Consider the following 24185-nt stretch of genomic DNA (forward strand, 5'->3'; position numbering starts at 1 on the left):
GTATGATCAGGTGTCACATGTCATGTTCAGTACAGGAGTGTCAAATAAATATTGTATGATCAGGTGTCACATGTCATGTTCAGTACAGGAGTGGTAATGAATATTGTATGATCAGGTGTCACATGTCATGTTCAGTACAGGAGTGGTAACGAATGTTGTATGATCAGGTGTCACATGTCATGTTCAGTACAGGAGTGGTTAATGAATGTTGTATGATGTGGTGTCACATTTCATGTTCAGTAGAGGAGTGGTGGATGAATGTTGTATGATCAGGTGTCTCATGTCATGTGTAGTACAGGAGTGGTGAATGAACGTTGTATGATCAGGTGTGGCATGTCATGTTCAGTACAGGAGTAGTGGATGACTGTTGTATGATCAGGTATCACATGTCATGTTCAGTACTAGAGTGGTGAATGAATGTTGCATGATCAGGTGTCACATGTCATGTTCAGTACAGGAGTGGTAAATGAATATTGTATGATCAGGTGTCACATGTCATGTTCAGTACAGGAGTGGTTAATGAATGTCATATGATCAGGTGTCACATGTCATTATCAGTACAGGAGTGGTAACGAATGTTGTATGATCAGGTGTCGCATGTCATGTTTAGTACAGGAGTGGTGAATGAATGTTGTATGATCAGATGTCACATGTCATGTTCAGTACAGGAGTGGTAATGAATGTTGTATGATCAGGTGTCATGTGTCATGTTCAGTACAGGAGTGGTTCATGAATGTTGTTTGATGTGGTGTCACATGTCATGTTCAGTAGAGGAGTGGTAACAAATGTTATATGATCAGATGTCACATGTCATGTTCAGTACAGGAGTGGTAAATGAATATTGTTTGATCAGGTATCACATGTCATGTTCAGTACAGGAGTGGTTAATGAATGATGTATGATCAGATGTCACATGTCATGTTCAGTAGAGGAGTGATGGATTGAATGTTGTATGATCAGGTATCACATGTCATGTTCAGTACAGGAGTGGTTAATGAATGTTGTATGATCAGATGTCATGTGTCATGTTCAGTAGAGGAGTGGTTAATGAATGTTGTATGATCAGGTGTCACATGTCATGTTCAGTACAGGAGTGGTAGTGAATGTTGTATGATCAGGTGTCGCATGTCATGTTCAGTATAGGAGTGGTGAATGAATGTTGTATGATCAGGTGCCACATGTCATGTTTAATACAGAATTGGTAAATGATTGTTGTATGATCCTGTGTCATGTCTTGTGTTATGATGATGCAAGATTTATGTAAAGGAATTTTTTAATAGAATACCATGAAAGTGTATGTTAAGTGTCTTAAAGTATAATAAAATAAATCACAATATTTCAGTTGTATGCAGTTAAGAGGTTTTAGACAGCAACCCTTTGACATACAAACTGGAGTGGTATTCGTCAGTGTAATGAAGTAAATCACAATATTTCAGTTGTTTACGCTTACAAATTATCAGACAGCAACCCTTTGACATACAAACTGGAGTGGTATTCATCAGTGTAATGAAGTAAATCACAATATGTCAGTTGTATACAGTTAGGAAGTATCAGACAGCAACCCTTTGACATACAAACTGGAGTGGTATTCATCAGTGTAATAAAGTAAATCACAATATGTCAGTTGTATACAGTTAGGAAGTATCAGACAGCAACCCTTTGACATACAAACTGGAGTGGTATTCATCAGTGTAATAAAGTAAATCACAATATGTCAGTTGTATACAGTTAGGAAGTATCAGACAGCAACCCTTTGACATACAAACTGGAGTGGTATTCATCAGTGTAATAAAGTAAATCACAATATGTCAGTTGTATACAGTTAGGAAGTATCAGACAGCAACCCTTTGACATACAAACTGGAGTGGTATTCATGTTCATCAGTGTAATGAAGTCAATCACAATATGTCAGTTGTATACAGTTCATGCAGTTAGGAAGTATCAGACAGCAACCCTTTGACATACAAACTGGAGTGGTATTCATCAGTGTAATAAAGTAAATCACAATATGTCAGTTGTATACAGTTAAGAGGTTTTAGACAGCAACCCTTTGACATACAAACTGGAGTGGTATTCATCAGTGTAATAAAGTAAATCACAATATGTCAGTTGTATACAGTTAGGAAGTATCAGACAGCAACCCTTTGACATACAAACTGGAGTGGTATTCATCAGTGTAATAAAGTAAATCACAATATGTCAGTTGTATACAGTTAAGAGGTTTTAGACAGCAACCCTTTGACATACAAACTGGAGTGGTATTCGTCAGTGTAATGAAGTAAATCACAATATTTCAGTTGTTTACGCTTACAAATTATCAGACAGCAACCCTTTGACATACAAACTGGAGTGGTATTCATCAGTGTAATGAAGTAAATCACAATATGTCAGTTGTATACAGTTAGGAAGTATCAGACAGCAACCCTTTGACATACAAACTGGAGTGGTATTCATCAGTGTAATAAAGTAAATCACAATATGTCAGTTGTATACAGTTAGGAAGTATCAGACAGCAACCCTTTGACATACAAACTGGAGTGGTATTCATCAGTGTAATAAAGTAAATCACAATATGTCAGTTGTATACAGTTAGGAAGTATCAGACAGCAACCCTTTGACATACAAACTGGAGTGGTATTCATGTTCATCAGTGTAATGAAGTCAATCACAATATGTCAGTTGTATACAGTTCATGCAGTTAGGAAGTATCAGACAGCAACCCTTTGACATACAAACTGGAGTGGTATTCATCAGTGTAATAAAGTAAATCACAATATGTCAGTTGTATACAGTTAAGAGGTTTTAGACAGCAACCCTTTGACATACAAACTGGAGTGGTATTCATCAGTGTAATAAAGTAAATCACAATATGTCAGTTGTATACAGTTAGGAAGTATCAGACAGCAACCCTTTGACATACAAACTGGAGTGGTATTCATCAGTGTAATAAAGTAAATCACAATATGTCAGTTGTATACAGTTAAGAGGTTTTAGACAGCAACCCTTTGACATACAAACTGGAGTGGTATTCGTCAGTGTAATGAAGTAAATCACAATATTTCAGTTGTTTACGCTTACAAATTATCAGACAGCAACCCTTTGACATACAAACTGGAGTGGTATTCATCAGTGTAATGAAGTAAATCACAATATGTCAGTTGTATACAGTTAGGAAGTATCAGACAGCAACCCTTTGACATACAAACTGGAGTGGTATTCATCAGTGTAATAAAGTAAATCACAATATGTCAGTTGTATACAGTTAGGAAGTATCAGACAGCAACCCTTTGACATACAAACTGGAGTGGTATTCATCAGTGTAATAAAGTAAATCACAATATGTCAGTTGTATACAGTTAGGAAGTATCAGACAGCAACCCTTTGACATACAAACTGGAGTGGTATTCATGTTCATCAGTGTAATGAAGTCAATCACAATATGTCAGTTGTATACAGTTCATGCAGTTAGGAAGTATCAGACAGCAACCCTTTGACATACAAACTGGAGTGGTATTCATCAGTGTAATAAAGTAAATCACAATATGTCAGTTGTATACAGTTAAGAGGTTTTAGACAGCAACCCTTTGACATACAAACTGGAGTGGTATTCATCAGTGTAATGAAGTATTTCAAGTTAGTTTGTTTGTACCTGATTTTTGTCTTTTCGTCTGGCCATGGCATTCTCTTTCTACTTCGTGTACTTAATGTGTTTTTTCGCTGTTTTACTTGGGTAAAGGTGTTGAATATAGGAGTTGTATACATTAATGTTGCGTACTGATGTTTCTCACTGTGTGTGTTGAATACTGGAGTTGACTATATTGGTGTTGTGAAATATTGTTTTGCACTGTTTTTGTGGAATACAAGAGTTCTATATACATTTGGGATGTGTAATCATGTTTCTTAATATTTTGAAGACTATTTGCAATAATCAGAAATTAACATTGAATCACTGAACACTAACAAGAGCAATGTTTAACTGATTCATATTGTGTTTACTATATATAATAAATACATTCTACTTCACTTACCCAATCATCAGTTCTACATTCCAAACTAGCTCCATTCTTTACACATATTTCTACCTCTTTTATATTCCCCTCCTCTGCAGCTTTAAGAAGTTTCTGTAAGTAAAACAAAGTTTTAACATTTTCCTCTAGAACATACAAATGTATCATAAATATAATAATTGAATTTAATAAGCTACATGTTTACAGTTTCCATAGCTTATATCAAATACAGTAATTACCAAACGGAAGTAAGATTGTTGTCTATAATTTTTTTTATAAAAGACTTTATAGACAACTGTAGCATGTGTAGTATGCATCAGTTTTTGCTGGGGTTTGTATTGCTTGATGTTTAGTTTTTTAAGTAATACTTTGAAGATTGTTGTTTGAATTGTTTTTGTTCTTCATTTTTTGCCATGGCGTTGTCAGTTTCTCTTCAACTTACATTGTAAAAGAGTTGTGAATATATCCTGTGATATCTTACATCTCTTTTTTTGTTCCCTGGAATTTTGTATATTGAAATTCTTCTCACTGTAATGATATTGATTTTTTCCTATTCTCCTTCTTACAAAACTACACACCTGTATCTTTCTGTACAGTTTATTGACAACATAGGTCACATGACATAGGTCACATGACACTGACTGACTATGAGAATACTACACGCCTGTATCTTTCTGTACAGTTTATTGACAACATAGGTCACATGACACTGACTGACTATGAGAATACTACACGCCTGTATCTTTCTGTACAGTTTATTGACAACATAGGTCACATGACACTGACTGACTATGAGAATACTACAAGCCTGTATCTTTCTGTACAGTTTATTGACAACATAGGTCACATGACACTGACTGACTATGAGAATACTACACACCTGTATCTTTCTATACAGTTTATAGACAACATAGGTCATATGACACTGACTGACTATGAGAATACTACACGCCTGTATCTTTCTGCACAGTTTATTGACAACGTATGTCACATGACACTGACTGACTATGAGAATACTACACCCCTGTGTCTTTCTGTACAGTTTATTGACAACATAGGTCACATGACACTGACTGACTATGAGAAAACTACACGGCTGTATCTTTTTGTACAGTTTATTGACAACATAGGTCACGTGACACTGACTGACTATGAGAAAACTACACGCCTGTATCTTTCTGTACAGTTTATTGACAACATAGGTCACATGACATAGGTCACATGACACTGACTGACTATGAGAATACTACACGCCTGTATCTTTCTGTACAGTTTCTTGACAACATTGGTCACATGACACTGACTGACTATGAGAATACTACACGCCTGTATTTTTCTGAACAGGTTATTGACAAAATAGGTCATATGACACTGACTGACTATGAGAATACTACACATCTGTATCTTTCTGTACAGTTTATAGACAACATAGGTCATATAAGACTGACTAACTATGAGAATACTACACACCTGTATCTTTTTGTACAGTTTATTGACAACATAGGTCATATGACACTGACTGACTATGAGAATACTACACGCCTGTATTTTTCTGAACAGTTTATTGACAACATAGGTCATATGACACTGACTGACTATGAGAATACTACACATCTGTATCTTTTTTTACAGTTTATAGACAACATAGGTCACATGACACTGACTGACTATGAGAATACTACACACCTGTATCTTTCTGTACAGTTTATTAACAACATAGGTCACATGACACTGACTGACTATGAGAATACTACACACCTGTATCTTTCTGTACAGTTTATTGACAACATAGTTTATATGACACTGACTGACTATGAGAATACTATACGCCTGTATCTTTCTGCACAGTTTATTGATAACATAGTTTATATGACACTGACTGACTATGAGAATACTATACGCCTGTATCTTTCTGTACAGTTTATTGACAACATAGTTTATATGACACTGACTGACTATGAGAATACTATACGCCTGTACATATCTATTTGTACAGTTTATTGACAACAGAGGTCACATGACACTGACTGACTATGAGAATACTACACACCTGTATTTTTCTGTACAGTTCATAGACAACATAGGTCACATGACAATGACTATGAGAATACTACACACCTGTAACTTTTTGTAGTTTATTGACAACATAGGTCACATGACAACTGACTGACTGAGAATACTACACACCTGTATCTTCCTGTACAGTTAATAGACAACATAGGTCATGTGACACTGACTGACTATGAGAATACTGCACACCTGTATCTTTCTGTTCAATGTATAGACAACATAGGTCACATGACACTGACTGACTATGAGAATACTACAAGCCTTTATCTTTCTGTACAGTTTATAGACAACATAGGTCACATGACACTGACTGACTATGAGAATACTACACACCTGTATCTTTCTGTACAGTTTATTGACAACATAGGTCTGACTATGAGAATACTACATGCCTGTATCTTTTTGTACAGTGTATTCACAATATAGGTCATATGACTTTTAAGAAGAAAAACTTACCTCATCCCAACTTGCCATTATATCCTGTAAAAGAAAGAGAAAACATTGTATCAAATTTGTACTCAGTTGTTATTTGATGAGGAATAATGAAACTGTAATTATGATGTCATAGTTAGATTGTCCCAGTATGTTTAATTATTGAAATTGATCAAATCTGTATTTTCTCTAAACTATGAATAACATCCAAATTTGTGTTATGTAACATACCACCATAAAAAAAATGTATTATATAATTTTAGAACAAAATCACTCTTATTTTAAATAGATGCTGTACTTTCAGATTTTGCCTACATTTTAGTGTCACGTTAAAACAATCAAGAGCCATAAGTCCTGAGTAGTATAACATTTTATAAGTGAAAATTGGCACTTTCATAATTGAATGCAAGTTATTACACAGAAATGTCATTAACAGTTATTTTTCAATCAATTAAGGACAATAGCCCTTAATCATTGTTAATCAGAAACATGTTAAAGTCTTTGTAGCAACCATTTGTCTAAATTAGTTCTGTCACTTTTGTCTGGTGGAGAGTTGTCTCATTCGCAATCATACCGCATCTCAGTATTTTTATATTGTTAAAACATCTTCAATTTCAGCATAAATCATTAAAAAAAAAACTTAAAGTAAAGTATTAAAGCCCCTGTCTTAAGCTAATTATCAATTTTATTAAATACCCAAAGTGAAATCTGTTGGTCCAAGTTCTGCAACTGTCAATAAAGGATTACACGTGAGCCTTCGTTAAACTCTAATTTCAACTTCAGTATGTTATGTTAAGTCTGTCTTCATGGCCTTTATGCCACTTTATATTACATACCCCTTCTGCCAACAGTCAATTAACGTGATAAGAAACTGCAAATAAAGTTTTATAAAAAATGTTAAATAAATACACAGATGAAAACCTGTAAACAAGGCCTAAAATAAAATTTCATTTGTTTGGCATTGCCGCCCGATCCACTGAAAAACTTGCCGCCCCAAATAATTTTATTTGCGTTTCAGAATTATTTATTTTTTTATTTAAAAAAAATAGAAATTGTGCCGGAATTTGATCGTATCCGCCAAGTTTGTTCCTGGCTTTACTTATTTCAAATCACAATCTTAAAAGCGCTTGCCTTACACTGTATTCATGTGTGTTGGGAGCAAACATTTAAATGACATGGGATAGAAAAAGTCTGCCAAAAGTAATGAAACGGGGACCCAATTATTTGCCCTATTGGAACGCATTGAAAATCATAGTAAATACATAGGGTCCTGTTCAATAAATAATTTTGATAGCCACCTTGGGACTTCTGGTTCATGTTAGGCATTCATTTTGCAGTGTCTAAGCACAATCTCAGTACCTCATGACCGTTGTCATATGGTATTTTGAACCCCCTAAAAATTGAACCCGGGGTCAAAATACCATGCGGTAAAATGACCCCGGGGTCATTATACCGCATGGTATTTTGACCCCGGGGTCATTTTTCACATATGGTATATTGAACCCCCCTGCGGTATATTGAACCCCCCTGTTTTTAAGAAATAGTATTGCAGATAATCTAATTTACAATTTATTGGCTATTATTTTTTTTTATTAGAGGTTATGAGTAGGGGGTTCAATATACCGCAGGGGGGTCAAAATACCATGGCTATATAAAATTTTGCAAAATATCTTTTCAAGTATGCCAAATACATATAAACTACTTATTGGAGTATTATTACTATGTTAAGGAGTTAGAATAGCTTGGATTTTTGAAATTCAAGGTCTATAGTAGGGGGTTCAATATACCGCAGGGGGGTCAAATTACCATGGCTAATTAAAATTTTCAAAATATCTTTTCCAGCATGTTGAATACATACAAATTACAATTTGGAGTGTTATTACTATGTAAAGGAGTTAGAATAGCTTGAATTTTTGAGATTCAAGGTCTATGGTAGGGGGTTCAATATACCGCAGGGGGGTCAAAATACCATGGCTAAGTAAAATTTTCAAAATATCTTTTCCAGTATGTTAAATACTTACAAACTACGTGTAGGAATATTATAACTATGTTAAGGAGTTTGAATAGCTAGACTTTTTGAAATTTAAGGTCTATAGTAGGGGGTTCAATATACCACAGGGGGGTCAAAATACCATGGAAATTTATTTTTTTCAAAACATTTTTTCTAGCATTTTAAATACATACAAACTACTTATTGAAGTATTATAACTATGTTAAGGAGTTAGAATTGCAAGAATTTTTGAAATTTAAAGTCTATGGTAGGGGGTTCAATATACCGCAGGGGGTCAAAATACCATGGCTAAGTAAAATTTTCAAAATATTTTTTCCAGTATGTTAAATACATGTTTTTACAGAAATTTAAACTAGAAAGCAGACCCTTTAAACATTGTTAAAATAAATCTACAGTCAGTTACAGAACTAATGAAATAATAACACTACACAATTTATAACAAAAGTTATATATTTTTTTTAAGAACTACATTTTTGGGTACCGGACTGGTTGCCCTAACTGGGATCCTATTCCTAATGTCAAAGAGGCCGGCAGGGGAAAGCATCTCCCTATGCTGCAATGCATTGGTTTATAAGGGAGATGGATTTTATCAAAAATAAAACTTTAAGCTATTCTTTGAAAGAAACGTTCTGAGAGACCTTGTAGAGGACTCAAATTTTATCTTTTGTAAAGCAGAAACAGATGATTTCTGCTTGGCTTTGTCGCTTCATGAGATAGAAGTTTTTCACCAGGACATCACAGAACAAATATGTGTGGCTCTTACATGTTTTGAACTTATTAAATATTTGAAAGGAGTAGGTCCGGTAAGACCCCTTTTTGGCCCCAAAATATAACAGTTTTACAAAATTGTTAGAATGTAAACTTTTAGTTATTTATTGGACAGTTGAATGCTTCTGCTTCATAAATATGGGCTGTTTTTGACAATACAATACACATATATCGGGTTGTAGCACCATTAAGTCATGCTAAATTACTGAAATCTTCAAAATTCTATCATTTTAGTAAAATTTTAGACGGTTTCCTTGTAAAACGAAAGTGGCCGCATTCGTGTTCATCCATAATATTGAAATATAAGTTGTACTTTATGATAACACATAACATATATAAAGGTTGTGGATGAACACGGATGCGGCCACTTTCATTTTTGACAAAAACCATCTGAAAAGTGACGTTTTTTGGCATATTTGAGAGATTTTTCATATTTGAGCTTGAATCGGATCGTTTTTAATGACTAAATCAGTTAAAATCTTTCACTTATTCTAATTAAATCAAGTGAAATAGACACTTAAGTCTTTAAAAAGTGGTAAAAATCTTTCGTCAGATGAAACTGAAATTTGAGGCCAAAATGAGTCCTTACCGGACCTACTCCTTTATCATTGACACATTTTCCCTTGAACCAGAGAACAAAGTATCTACTATTGTCAGAACCACAATCATGCAGCATTCAAGATAATTATGGCTGTAAGCACCAAAGCTTAAAGACCAAAATGGTCCCAGATTTACAGGTTTATAGTAGTTTTGTACCAGTAGATGCTAGCCTGGTACAAAACATACATATTTTAAAGACTAACATCTTGTGTCTATTGAAGTACTTCCCCCTTTTCTTGCCTTTCTTCTTAACATGAATAAGATAATTTTTAAAACATAAAAGATACTGACAGAAACATATTTATAAATGTATCTGGTGTACTAGTGATGAATAAAATCCCCTCCTTTTCCACAATTCTAAGGGCTCATTAATTTATCTGTATTCATGTAATGCATGTCCAGATTTCTGTTAATCAAACAAGCATTACAACCCATTATTTATTTATCTGTAAAGATTGTCTGTCCTGCTGCATATTTCCATTTTCCATTTCCGTGTTCTGGTTAGTCTCGGAGTCTCAACGGTAGGTTTTATAACAGATTTTGAATTGTCACTTAATATGTCACTAAAACCAGACGGTGTTTCTACATCTGCTTGATTGTCGGATACGACTGGAATCGGAATATCTGGAATCTCAGATATATCTGGTAATTTATTGTCACTATACTGATCATATTTGTGTCTGATCTGATTCTGAGCAGATAAATGTTGACCTGATAAACAATTTTACCCCATGTCAGATTTGCTCTAAATGCTTTGGGTTTTGAGTTATAAGCCAAAAACTGCATTTGACCCCATGTTTTATTTTTAGCCATGGCGGCAATCTTGGTTGGATGGCCGGGTCACCGGACACATTTTTCAAACTACTAACCCAAAAGATGATTGTGGCCAAGTTTGGATTAATTTGGCCAAGTAGTTTCAGAGGAGAAGATTTTTGTAAAAGATAACTAAGATTTACGAAAAATGGTTAAAAATTGATTATAAAGGGCAATAACTCCTAAAGGGGTCAACTGACCATTTCAGTCATGCTGACTTATTTGTAAATCTTACTTTAGTGAACATTATTGCTGTTTATAGTTTATCTCTATCTATAATAATATTCAAGATAATAACCAACCAGATGCTCCGCAGGGCGCAGCTTTATACGACCACAGAGGTTGAACCCTGAACGGTTGGGGCAAGTATGGACACAACATTCAAGCTGGATTCAGCTCTAAATTTGGATTGTGATTAAATAGTTGACACAGCATAGGTTTCTGACACAGAATGAATGTGGTCTAATGAACTTAAAATATTTTTTTTGCCTTTGAGCAATTCACTATGCTGTTCAATATTAATCCTCTCAAAAAAATGTTTGAAGAAATTTTCTTTTTATCTATGAAATCTGAAATGAGAAAAATTTAACCCCCACCCCCATTTGTTTTCACATCCCCCTTTCCCTTTTTCCAAAACTGATCTCAATTCAAATTACTAATGGAGTTTGCAACAATAACTACTCATTTAAATACATCATAAAATATTAAAATGTAAAATAAAGTGCTTGTTATCACTGAATGGTAAAGATTGTTTTAATTTATCAGTTGGTAGAAAAAGTGAATATAAATTTTATATTGTATAAAACAATGATTTACGTTGATTCAACTACTATTCTGGACAAAGAAAGATAACTCCAATTGAAATATTAATTATATATATCTGTATTGTATAAAACAAAGATTTAAGTTGATTCAACTACTAATCTAGACAAAGAAAGATAACTCCAATTGAAATTGCAATTAGATATTTCTTGCTATTGCGCAATACTGAGTATTTGAAAATATTTGCTATTGCACAATACTGTGCAATTGAAGATTTCTTGCTATTGCGCAATATGTGCAATTGAAAATTTCTTGCTATTGCACAATACTATGCAATTGAAGATTTCTTGCTATTGGTGAATATTGTGCAATTGAAAATTTCTTGCTATTGCACAAAACTTAATATAATTATTTTGGATCCTGATTTGAACCAACTTGAAAACTGGGCCCATAATCAAAAATCTAAGTACATGTTTAGATTCAGCATATCAAAAAAAACCAAGAATTCAATTTTTGTTAAAATCAAACTTAGTTTAATTTTGGACCTTTTGGACTTTAATGTAGACCGATTTGATAACGGGACCAAAAATTAAGAATCTACATACACAGTTAGATTTGGCATATCAAAGAACCCCAATTATTCAATTTTTGATGAAATCAAACAAAGTTTAATTTTGGACCCCGATTTGGACCAACTTGAAAACTGGGCCAATAATCAAAAATCTGAGTACATTTTTAGATTCAGCATATCAAAGAACCCCAAGGATTCAATTTTTGTTAAAATCAAACTAAGTTTAATTTTGGACCCTTTGGACCTTAATGTAGACCAATTTGAAAACGGGACCAAAAATTAAGAATCTACATACACAGTTAGATTCGGCATATCAAAGAACCCCAATTATTCAATGTTTGATGAAATCAAACAAAGTTCAATTTTGGACCCTTTGGGCCCCTTATTCCTAAACTGTTGGGACCAAAACTCCCAAAATCAAACCCAACCTTCCCTTTATGGTCATAAACCTTGTGTTTAAATTTCATAGATTTCTATTTACTTATACTAAAGTTATTGTGCGAAAACCAAGAATAATGCTTATTTGGGCCCTTTTTTGGCCCCTAATTCCTAAACTGTAGGAACCAAAACTCCCAAAATCAATCCCAACCTTCCTTTTGTGGTCATAAACCTTGTGTCAAAATTTCATAGATTTCTATTCACTTAAACTAAAGTTATAGTGTGAAAACCAAGAAAATGCTTATTTGGGCCCTTTTTGGCCCCTAATTCCTAAAATATTGGGACCAAAACTCCCAAAATCAATCCCAACCTTCCTTTTGTGGTCATAAACCTTGTGTTAAAATTTCATTGATTTCTATTCACTTTTACTATAGAAAGAGTGCGAAAACTAAAAGTATTCGGACGACGACGACGACGACGACAACGACGACAACGTGATAGCAATATACCACGAAAAATTAAAATTTTTGCGGTCGTATAATAAAATTTTTGAGGTCGTATAAAAACAGCAAAATTTCCTTAAAATTACCATTTCAGGGGCAGCAACCCAACAACGGAATGTCCGATTCATCTGAAAATTTCAGGGCAGATATATCTTGACCTGATGAACATTTTTACTCCTGTCAGATTTGCTCTAAATGCTTTGGTTTTTGAGTTATAAGCCAAAAACTGCATTTACCCCTATGTTTTAGCCATGGCAGCCATCTTGGTTGGTTGGCCGGGTCACCGGACACATTTTCTTAACTAGATACCCCAATGATGATTGTGGCCAAGTTTGGTTTGATTTGGCCCAGTAGTTTCAGAGGAGAAGATTTTTGTAAAAGTTAACGACGAAGGACTACGACGACGGACGACGGACGCCAAGTGATGAGAAAAGCTCACTTGGCCTTTTAGGCCAGGTGAGCTAAAAATCTATGGAAAAACACTGTAAAACTGAGATCATACTAATGAACTAGAGGCTCTAAAGAGCCTGTGTCGCTCACCTTGGTCTATGTGAATATTAAACAATGGACACAGATGAATTCATGACAAAATTGTGTTTTGGTGATGGTGATGTGTTTGTAGATCTTAGTTTACTAAACATTCTTGCTGCTTACAATTATCTCTATCTATAACAGTACTTTCTGTGGAAAATGTTATTGAAAATCTTCAAATTTTAAGAAAATTGTTAAAAATTGACTATGAAGGGCAATAACTCCTTAGGGGGTCAATTGACTATTTTGGTCATACTGACTTATTTTTAGTTCTTACTTTGCTGTACATTATTGCTGTTTACAGTTTATCTCTATCTATAATAATATTCAAGATAATAACAAAAAAACAGCAAAATTTCCTAAAAATCACCAATTCAGGGGCAGCAACCTAACAACCGATTATCCGATTCATCTGAAAATTCCAGGGCAGATAGATCGTGACCTGATCAACAATTTTACTTCCTGTCAGATTTGCTCTTAATGCTTTGGTTTTTGAGTTATAAGCCAAAAACTTCATTTTACCCCCATATTCTATTTTTAGCCATGGCGGCCATTTTGGCTTGTTGGCCAAGTTACCGGACACATTTTTTTAACTAGATACCCCAATGATGATTATGGCTAAGTTTGGTTAAGTTTGGCCTAGTAGTTTCAGAGGAAAAGATTTTTCTAAAAGATTACTAAGATTTACGAAAAATGGTTAAAAATTGACTATAAAGGGCAATAACTCCTAAAGTGGTCAACTGACCATTTTGGTCATGTTTACTTATTTGTAGATCTTACTCATGTTACTTTGCTGAACATTATTGCTGTTTACAGTTTATCTCTATCTATAATAATATTCAAGATAATAACCAAAAACAGCAAAATTTTCTTAAAATTACCATTTCAGGGGCAGCAACCCAACAACGGAATGTCCGATTCATCTGAAAATTTCAGGGCAGATAGATCTTGACCTGATGAACATTTTTACCCCTGTCAGATTTGCTGTAAATGCTTTGGTTTTTGAGTTATAAGCCAAAAACTGCATTTTACCCCTATGTTCTATTTTTAGCCATGGCGGCCATCTTGGTTGGTTGGGCGGGGCATCGGACACATTTTTTAACTATATACCCCAATGATGATTATGGCCAAGTTTGGTTAAATTTGGCCCAGTAGTTTCAGAGGAGAAGATTTTCTAAAAGATTACTAAGATTTACGAAAAATGGTTAAAAATTGACTATAAAGGGCAATAACTCCTAAAGTGGTCAACTGACCATTTTGGTCATGTAGACTTATTTATTTGTAGATCTTACTTTGCTGAACATTATTGCTGTTTACAGTTTATCTCAATCTAATTAAAAACCGATCTCTCATCGCTCCTGTTTCTGATATGTCGCGTGGGAGATCTAACGAAACCGGCTTTGAGGTCACATGTGAGTGAACTAAAAGTTATGAATTTATAAAGATATGCAAATGAGTTGACGACCTATTAATAAACCAATCAAAAAAGTTTATGAATTATTTTGACTGACGATTTCGTCGTAAATAAAATGAGTTACATCCCTTTGCCTTACGTTAAACTTCCAAGATCGTGGAAGACTCAATTTCATTGGTCGAAAAAGACACACCTGCGAGGTCACTCACATGTGACCTCAAAGCGGGTTTCATTAGATCTCCCACGCGACATATCAGAAACAGGAGCGATGAGAGATCGGTTTTTAATTAGATAGAGTTTATCTCTATCTATAATAATATTCAAGATAATAACCAAAAACAGCAAAATTTCCTTAAAATTACCATTTCAGGGGCAGCAACCCAACAACGAAATGTCCGATTCATCTGAAAATTTCAGGGCAGATAGATCTTGACCTGATAAACAATATAACCCCGTGTCAGATTTGCTCTAAATGCTTTGGTTTTTGAGTTATAAGCCAAAACCTGCATTTTACCCCTATGTTCTATTTTTAGCCATGGCGGCCATCTTGGTTGGTTGGCCAGGTCACCGGACACATTTTTTAAACAAGAAACCCCAATGATGATTGTGGCCAAGTTTGGTTAAATTTGGCCCAGTAGTTTCAGAGGAAAAGATTTTTGTAAAAGTTAACGCAGGACGGCCAGGTGAGCTAAAAAAGGTTTATAAAACAATTTTGATTTTGGGTCATTCGACCATGTCACAAAATAAGCATGCAAAAAACAGGGAATTCAACACTTCATTTATAAAATACTTTATTCAACAATAAACTTTTTCGTATGAAACTGTTTATATTATCGCTTCATCATACAGTGGATTGATTGGCTACCTGCATTAAACTTAAAATAATTTAAAATATGAAAAAAAAAATGCATTTTTCTGGGACACCCATTGAAACAGCACATTACTGAATACTTAGCCATGTATGCAACATGCATCTTTCGAGTCTGAATAGAAACCGGAAACCTGGATGTATCAATTTGATTGTAAACTACGAAATGAATTTGGAATTACAATACGATATTTATTTACACGAAATATTAAAAGTTTTTACTTTTTAACTTTTAAAGTAATTCTATATTATCGTTACAATACAGCAGTACTCGAGTTATTTGCGATGAAATAATAATTACTGTTTTACTTCTTATTTTGTACTTCTTAAAAAGGGGGATGCTGATTGCGTAAGTCAAAATAAAAGCACGTGTTATACTTGTAAAACTTTGTAACTGGACTATTAATTTATTTATTTAATCTGGATTATCATAAGCATTTGCGGAAACTTAATTAAATAATCGACAAATAAATCGTCTATCTTCAGATAATATTCTCCTGTCTGCTTTGTTGATCTACATGTACAAGCTCAGGTACAAGTGGTTAGCGATCTTAATCCGGATATCCCTCAGGCGATAGAACTGGATTACACTATAAAGAAAGCCTGAAGGTTATGCAATTACATGCATTTGATTATAATTGCTAAAAAAAAATGGCGTCAGGCTATAAAAACGATCACAGTTTTGAACGATGGCGCAAGACATTTGAACGATGGTGCAAGTCATTTGACGATGGCGCAAGACATTTGAACGATGGCGGGGCGCCATCGTTAAACAGGTCATGGAGATCCCTGGCTAATAGTTCTTCCAACAGGGCTAGTAAAATCCTGCTAACAATAAGCCCTGGGCTAGTGAGCTTTAACAAAATTTCTTAACCCCTGATACTCCAATCATGTGATAAGAATCATGAGAATACTAGGTTGTTTTATACCCCAATCATGTGATAAGAATACTACATTTTTTTAACCCCAATCATGTGATAAGAATACTACGTTGTTTTATACCCCAATCATGTGATAAGAATACTACATTTTTTTAACCCCAATCATGTGATAAGAATACTACATTGTTTTATACCCCAATCATGTGATAAGAATACTACATTTTTTTAACCCCAATCATGTGATAAGAATACTACATTGTTTTATACCCCAATCATGCCAATCATGTGATAAGAATACTACGTTGATTTATACTCCAATCATGTGATATAAAGAATACTATGTTGTTTTAAACCCCAATCATGTGATAAGAATACTATGTTGTTTTAAACTCCAATCATGTGATAAGAATTATGAGAATACTACGTTGATTTATACCCCAATCATGTGATAAAAATACTTTGTTATTTTTAACCCCAATCATGTGATAAGAATACTATGTTGTTTTTAACCCCAATCATGTGATAAGAATACTACGTTGTTTTATACCCCAATCATGTGATAAGAATACTTCTTTGTTTTATACCTCTATGTTCTATTTTTGGTTGGACACACTTTTTAAACTAGATACCCCAATGATGATTGTGGCCAAGTTTGGATTAATTCGTCTCAGTATTTTCAGAGGAGAAGATTTTTGTAAAAAGATTACTAAGATTTACAAAAAATTGTTAAAAATTGACTATAAAGGGCAACAACTCCTAAATGGGTCAACATTTCGGTCATGTTGACTTACTTCTAAATTTTACTTTGCTGAACATTATTGCTGTTTACACTTTATCTCTATCTATATTAAAGGGAAAATTCACGATTTTTTACTTATGGTTTAAATATGTTCATTATGACATAATATATATATTCACAAAGTTTTATCGCTATAAGTGCAGTAATAAAGGAGAAATTCAATAATTAATGAAAAAATATCAACTACTTCCTGTAGGTCGTGATGTTTTCTCCTGATTTTTGCATGCCGGGATTTAAAATACAATCATTAAAAGTCTTGGTTTTTAATCATATTTTAGCGTAATCGTAAGCGCGCCGATGACTTATGCTTTATCTAATAACCATCCGATAATAAGAAGATAAAACGCACAGACGTTCAATTGTACTCATTCGTGAGATAAATTATCTATGTTAAACGTATATATTCAAATTATTTTTGTAGACAACCCAAAAAGTTATAAATTTATTTTTAATAAATGCATTTTCGGACTGATAAGGTGAACAAATTAAAGTACAATAATCTGTAAAGACAATATGTTGGTGTACTCTTATTGACCTTTTACTATCTCTGCTATGACTAGGTTTATACGATGTGTGTATTCACGGTTCTGTGGCAATACTCGTAGATGGCTTGTTGAAAGGTAAATTGTTATTTGCACTTCGGTATTTAACCACGCCTCTAGGGCACACCTTGCCAGGTGTGACTGTCTATTCGGATCAGTGGTAGCATTTAATACACACATTAAAAATACATATTCAAGTTGGTGACAAATAAAAATTGATCGCCGTAGAATTATTTAATTATATTTGGTGCTGTTATTTATTTGAATTCAAATAAGTTAATTTACTAAGAAATACACAATTTTCGGTTAAAGACGGGAAACTTAATTCATATGTCAAAATGAAATGATATACAAGTCTTGTCCTTGATTTATGTCTCATAAAAAAGGGGGATTTAGAAATTAGAAATAGCTTTACTAAATCATTTTTATTGGTCTTTATTAGGCGAAAAAATATACGAGAACACTTACATTTAGACTTTTGAAAGCCATGTATTAATTAATATCTGAAACTATCTGAAGATAACTCTACCGAAGCGGAAAATAATATGTACGAATAAAGAAAAAAATACTTTAAATTTTGTACTTAAGAGGTTTAAAAAGTTGACAGGAAATATAAGGATCTTCATGGAATGGAATCGAAAAATTACGAATAGATATTCTTTTCAAGTGTGAAAAACGTCAACCAAATTTATTCATAATCGGGAACGTCCTTATTAAAATCTGAGACATCTATAATAGTCGTCGTCTCCCAACGTATATATATACTTAAATAACTATTTGACCAACGATGTTTAAAATTAAAAGACAACGAATTTAATGTTATCTTTCCCTATTTTTGAATGTTATTATAAGTCTGTTCAACTTGCAAGAATACCCCTAAAGCGGACAAATATCCGACAAGCAGTTTATTCTTTAAATTGCTGTCATTGGATATCAAGAAAGAAAATAAATCCTGAAATTGATACTCAATAGTTTTCCTAGAAAATATTCACATCCCTTGGGGATTATTAGTGTACGTCCAGTTGCATATATTTTACATGAATGTCGGAACAATTGTGATGATGACGAATTTCGTTCTTTATTCGAGAACAATCTAATTGGATATATAAATCTGTGAGTTTACTATGTTCTTAACTTCGATGAACCAAAGCAAGTTATAAATTGACCTGTATTTAAATCAAATTGTTTCTTTTTTTCTTCTTCTTCTTTTGGTATAATTGTACAATAGTCTACCGAATTCGTTGATTACATACTGTTGGCATACGTGGACTAGTCTATTTACAAAACTTTTACCACAATTTACACAAAATGTATGTTTCTTTCTTATGTTCAATGTATACATGTATACATATTTTAAATTGCGCTACTGACTATAGTTCCGTAACTTTCTACCCAGGCGTATGTATACACGAATCGTCGACAAGTGCGCACATTTTTTTAAATCAATAATTCTGGTATGTTCCAATCTGTCCTAAACTATTGACAACGAGTATTTTCCCAAATTAACCCTTGGAAAAATATGTAAATAGATTTGTATTTCTTCAAATTTTTTGTTTTGTATTATTTTTTTTTTATAAATAATATTCTTTACACCAGAAATGTTATTTATAAACAAGCGTATGAGTTCAGTAATGACTAGTATATTATATCACTTTCGGACACGCAAAACAAAAATATATATTATACATGCACCTGATAGTTCAAAATGGAAAGTTATAAGTTACGGTCGTGTACACTGATCAATACCTACAGAAGTGAAACGATGCATGAACTTGCAAGCCCGCCGGACAGGAAATCGATTGAATACCTGGACGTGTCACCTTACACCCCTTCCAATACCTTTGGGAGTAATACCTTTAGCCATGCTGGTGATCAGATGAGGGAAGATCCGAATTTATTTAAATAAAGTTTATTACTTTAAAGAATTATGAACGAATTAGATTTTCGACAACAATTTCCACGGAACACTTATTTATGATTTGAACTTTGACTTTTTAACTAATTACAATATTATCAGTTTAAAAATAACAGACTATATGGTTATTTAAAAAAATAAGACCATTTTCCGTATCAAGTTAGTCAGTCAGATAAAACAACCGTACGATTGACAAGATATCGACACGCAATTACGACTACATCGTTTACTGTAGTTTTGTTCCTTTGTGGTTTATAGACATATCGGGATTTTTCATCAGAGAAGGTGACAAAATGGCGGAGCACAGAGAACTGATACTCAAAATTTAAAATCGATGGTGATCTCTTATTTAGCGGAATAAAACTTTAATATCTATAAATTTGAGCATTTTTATACAGAATGGACATAATATCAATTTTTGATTTTTTTGCGAAGTTTCCCTTTAATATTCAAAATAATAACCAAAAACAGTAAAATTTCCTTAAAATTACCAATTTAGGGGCAGCAACCAAACAACTAGTTGTCCAATTCATCTTGACCTGATAAACAATTTTACCCCATGTCAGATTTGCTCTAAATGCTTTGATTTTTGAGTTATTTATAAGCCAAAAACTGCATTTTACCCCTATGTTCTATTTCTAGCCATGGCGGCCATCTTGGTTGGTTGGACGGGTCACCGGACAACTTTATTAAACTAGATACCCCAATGATGATTGTGGTCAAGTTTGATTTAATTTGGCCCAGTAGTTTCAGAGGAGAAGATTTTTGTAAACGACGGACGACGACTGAAGCGGGACTCAAAGTGATGGGAAAAGCTCACTTGGCCCTTGGGGCCAGGTGAGCTAAAAAAGGTAGGACTTTGTAACTACGTAAAAATTTCTAACCAGCAATGAAATTTCTTGTCAAAATTTGGTGTCAAAGTTCCCCCCAAAATTTGCTCTCAGACTCCAGACGTAAAAAATGGCTTCAGCGTTATGACGTCGTAGAAAGGCGTCCCAGAAAAAAAATGAAATAGCCTAGCCAGAAGTCATAGGGGTCTCATTAGGGGGTTCTGATCCTGGATCCCACATTGTTTTGTCAGATTCCCGTATCCCGCTTACACTATGTACGTAAGCAATTCTTATTTTGTTGTCATTTCTCGGGTCCCGCTAGACGTCATTTCCCATTTTCACAACACAATAGTTTGACTTTCAGGTGTCAGGCTTACAAAAAATAGGCAATCCCACGTCATGCTTAGACCCCAATGAGACCCAGTCATAATTATTTGGACTAGGTATGAACCTGAAATTTGAGCATGAATTGACAGCAAAATACGGTTTTGAAGAGGAGAGGTGAAAAAAGTAGTTGGGTACCTTCTCCTAAATATACGTTGATAGTGGTTCTTCCCATGTATAGAAAAAAAACTTGTTCAGACAAGCTTTTTATAAAAAAATACTTGTTTACAAAAATGTGGACAAACATCAGCGCCGCCTGGTGTCTAAAAACTATTCAACAGTTCAATGCACGTTTTGTACTGACTTTTAACTTTCAAATTTGGTTTCACAAATACTTTTACCTTGAAGAAAATAAAATTACTCAGTTAAATGTTCAATTGAAAATGTCTTCTCAGTCATTGTTCCGAACATGAATACAAAGAAGAAGAGATATGGAAACCCGGAAATATGTCAAACTGTGTTCAAACTGTAAAAAATATTTTTAAAATCACCTAAAATGAATGTGTCATTTCTTCACCCGAGTCAGATATAACAGAAATATTAAAAACTTACCCTTTAAAGCCATTGAAATGACGTCTTCTTGGTGAAAAAGAATTGTTTGCAGTCTGTCGATAGCAGTTAAATTCCGAGAAGAGCAGGAAGTTTTTGTCAAAACGAGACACTGAATAACGGTATTAATTAGGACAAGTCGGACCAAGAAAACTCGGACCAGCTTTAAAGAAACTCGGATAAGATTGACAGACAAATCGGACCAGTTTGAAACACCGATTGGGCCGAATTAAAGGCGATTCTTAACCTTTTCTAAAACAACTAGGAGCAATGGGAAACACTGATTGGGTCCATTTGAGAACGCTTCATAGTGGTTGATCAGAAGGGGGGAGGGGTTGCTAAACGGCGGAAACTGAACGGAAACGGAAACAAACATTTATATAGACGGAATTTAAGGGTGGAAATAAAGAACTATGAAAATCAATAGATCTTGTCTTGCTGGTAATTTTTGCTATTTAAAGTGTCTATCTATTTATCATATATAGGGCACTCTTTTTCAATATAACAGGCGAACATGCGAGTGAGAAAATTCGTCATAGAAGGGTGATAACTCCTTAAAAGAAGCCATGAGAATGAAAACGGGGAATTTGTCAAAGAGACAACAGCCCGACCAAAGAGCAGACAACATCCGAAGGCCACCGATGGGTCTTTAATGCAACGAGAAAATTTCGCACCCGGAGGTGGTATCAGCTGGCCCAGGCCCCTAAATAAAATTGTGTACTAGTTCAGTGAAAATGCGCGTCACACTGAACTCCAAAACATATAAATGAGATAAAAATTAAAAAAAAAAAAAAACAAGACTAACAAAGGCCAGAGGTTTCTGACTTGGGACAGGCGCAAAATGCAGCGGCGTTAAACATGTTTTGTGAGATCCCAACCTCCCCTATACCTCTAGCCAATGTAGAATAAACTACATATGAAGCAATACACACAGTAAAACTAATTTAAAAAGAAGTCCGCCGGTCCGATGTCAGATTAGACAAGTTTTTCACATCAGGTTTTCGTTATTCATAGCGTTTTTTTAAAAGACAGCACTTGCATGTTATCCCTATGTTTTAATTGTAGCTATGTCGGCTAACTTGGCTGACGGGCAGGGTTATCCAATACAGTTTTTAAACTAGATACACCAATGGTAATTGTTGCAAAGTTTAACCGAGACTATCAGGCGACTCCCTAAAAGACATATGTGCAATAACATTTGGCCCAGTAGTTTCAGAGACTGCGAAGTTTTGTAAAAGTTAACAAAGCAAAATCGTACGACGAACGCCAAGTGACGAGAAAAGCTCACTTAGCAGGACCAGGTCACATCAAAAAGAACTCTCTCAAAGTATACCACTAAAGACTAAAGCAGATCTTAGTACCAGCAGAAGAATTACTATAATTGTATCAACTAAGAAGACATCAACTAAATATGAACCACTAAATAAACCGTTACATCCAAAATGGAAAGACATAATAACTTAAGTATGGGCGAGAACAAAATTAGAATATTGATTCAATCGTACAAAGTATGAGGGCAAGAAAAAATAGGCCATAGAATGTAAAAAAAATAGACCTTAAAAATAGAGAATGGATTAGCAGCTATCATATTATTATTAACTATTTTTTAACAATCATCAATACTAGTGCGATACCTGATGAATGGACAACAGGATTCATTTGTGCATTTCCGCTAATTAAGTGTCTCAAACATGCATTCTCTGCAAGATGCTGAAACACATAGTATAGTCCAACATAATGTGTTAACGTCTAGATTAGTGTAATATCATCAATGCTTTACGTCTTAGATGCATGATTTTTTTATTAGTTGTCAGTGGCTTTGAACTAGCTGTCAGTTAACTGCGAACTAGTGCTCTCAGATCTGTACCTAGTATCTTTTTGTTATTGAGATGTACAAGTACCCGGCCACGTCCACTTGTATTTGTGTCTATTTGATGAGATAAGCCTTTTCAACTGATTTGTATAGTTCGTTCTTATGTTGTAATGTTATACCACTGTCCCAGGTTAGGGGAGGGTTGGAATCCTGCTAACATGTATAACCCTGCCACGTTATGTATTTATGTATAAAAAAAGAAGATGTGGTATGATTGCCAATGAGACAACTGCCACAAGAGACCAAAATGACACAGACATTAACAACTATAGGTCACCATACGGCCTTCAACATTGAAAAAGCCCATACCGCATAGTCAGCTATAAAAGGCCCCGATATGACAATGTAAAAGAATTCAAACGAGAAAACTAACAGTCTTATTTGTATAAAAAAATTAACGAAAAGCAAATATGTAACGCATAAACAAACGACAACCACTGAATAACTGCAGGCTGCCTGTCTTTTGTACATAAATTAGGCCGCTAGTTTTCTCGTTTGAATTGTTTAAAATTGTCATTTCGGGACCTTTTAAAGCTGACTATGTGGTATGGGTTTTGCTCATTGTTGAAGGCCGTACGTAGGCAAAGAGTCGTGGTAAATTAAACAACCTCAAACAGGTCCAACATGCCGTTGATTCTTGGGGAACCTCAAGGATCTTCTAGGTCAGGTCTTATTTAGTAATGC

At 34.3% G+C, this 24185-nt stretch overlaps 1 long non-coding RNA gene across 1 annotated transcript; it reads right to left on the reverse strand.

Annotated features, from left to right (window-relative positions):
- Positions 1-4027: 4027 nt before the first annotated feature.
- Positions 4028-21702, reverse strand: LOC139529659 (uncharacterized). The gene is made up of 4 exons (XR_011665860.1): positions 21632-21702; positions 7206-7380; positions 6534-6557; positions 4028-4121 (listed from the first exon to the last, which is right to left on the reverse strand). It is a non-coding gene; the product is annotated as an uncharacterized lncRNA (long non-coding RNA).
- Between the last annotated feature and the right edge of the window lie 2483 nt (positions 21703-24185).

The sequence above is a fragment of the Mytilus edulis genome, chromosome 7, assembly GCF_963676685.1.
Source record: "Mytilus edulis chromosome 7, xbMytEdul2.2, whole genome shotgun sequence".
Classification (NCBI taxonomy): Eukaryota; Metazoa; Mollusca; class Bivalvia; order Mytilida; family Mytilidae; genus Mytilus; species Mytilus edulis.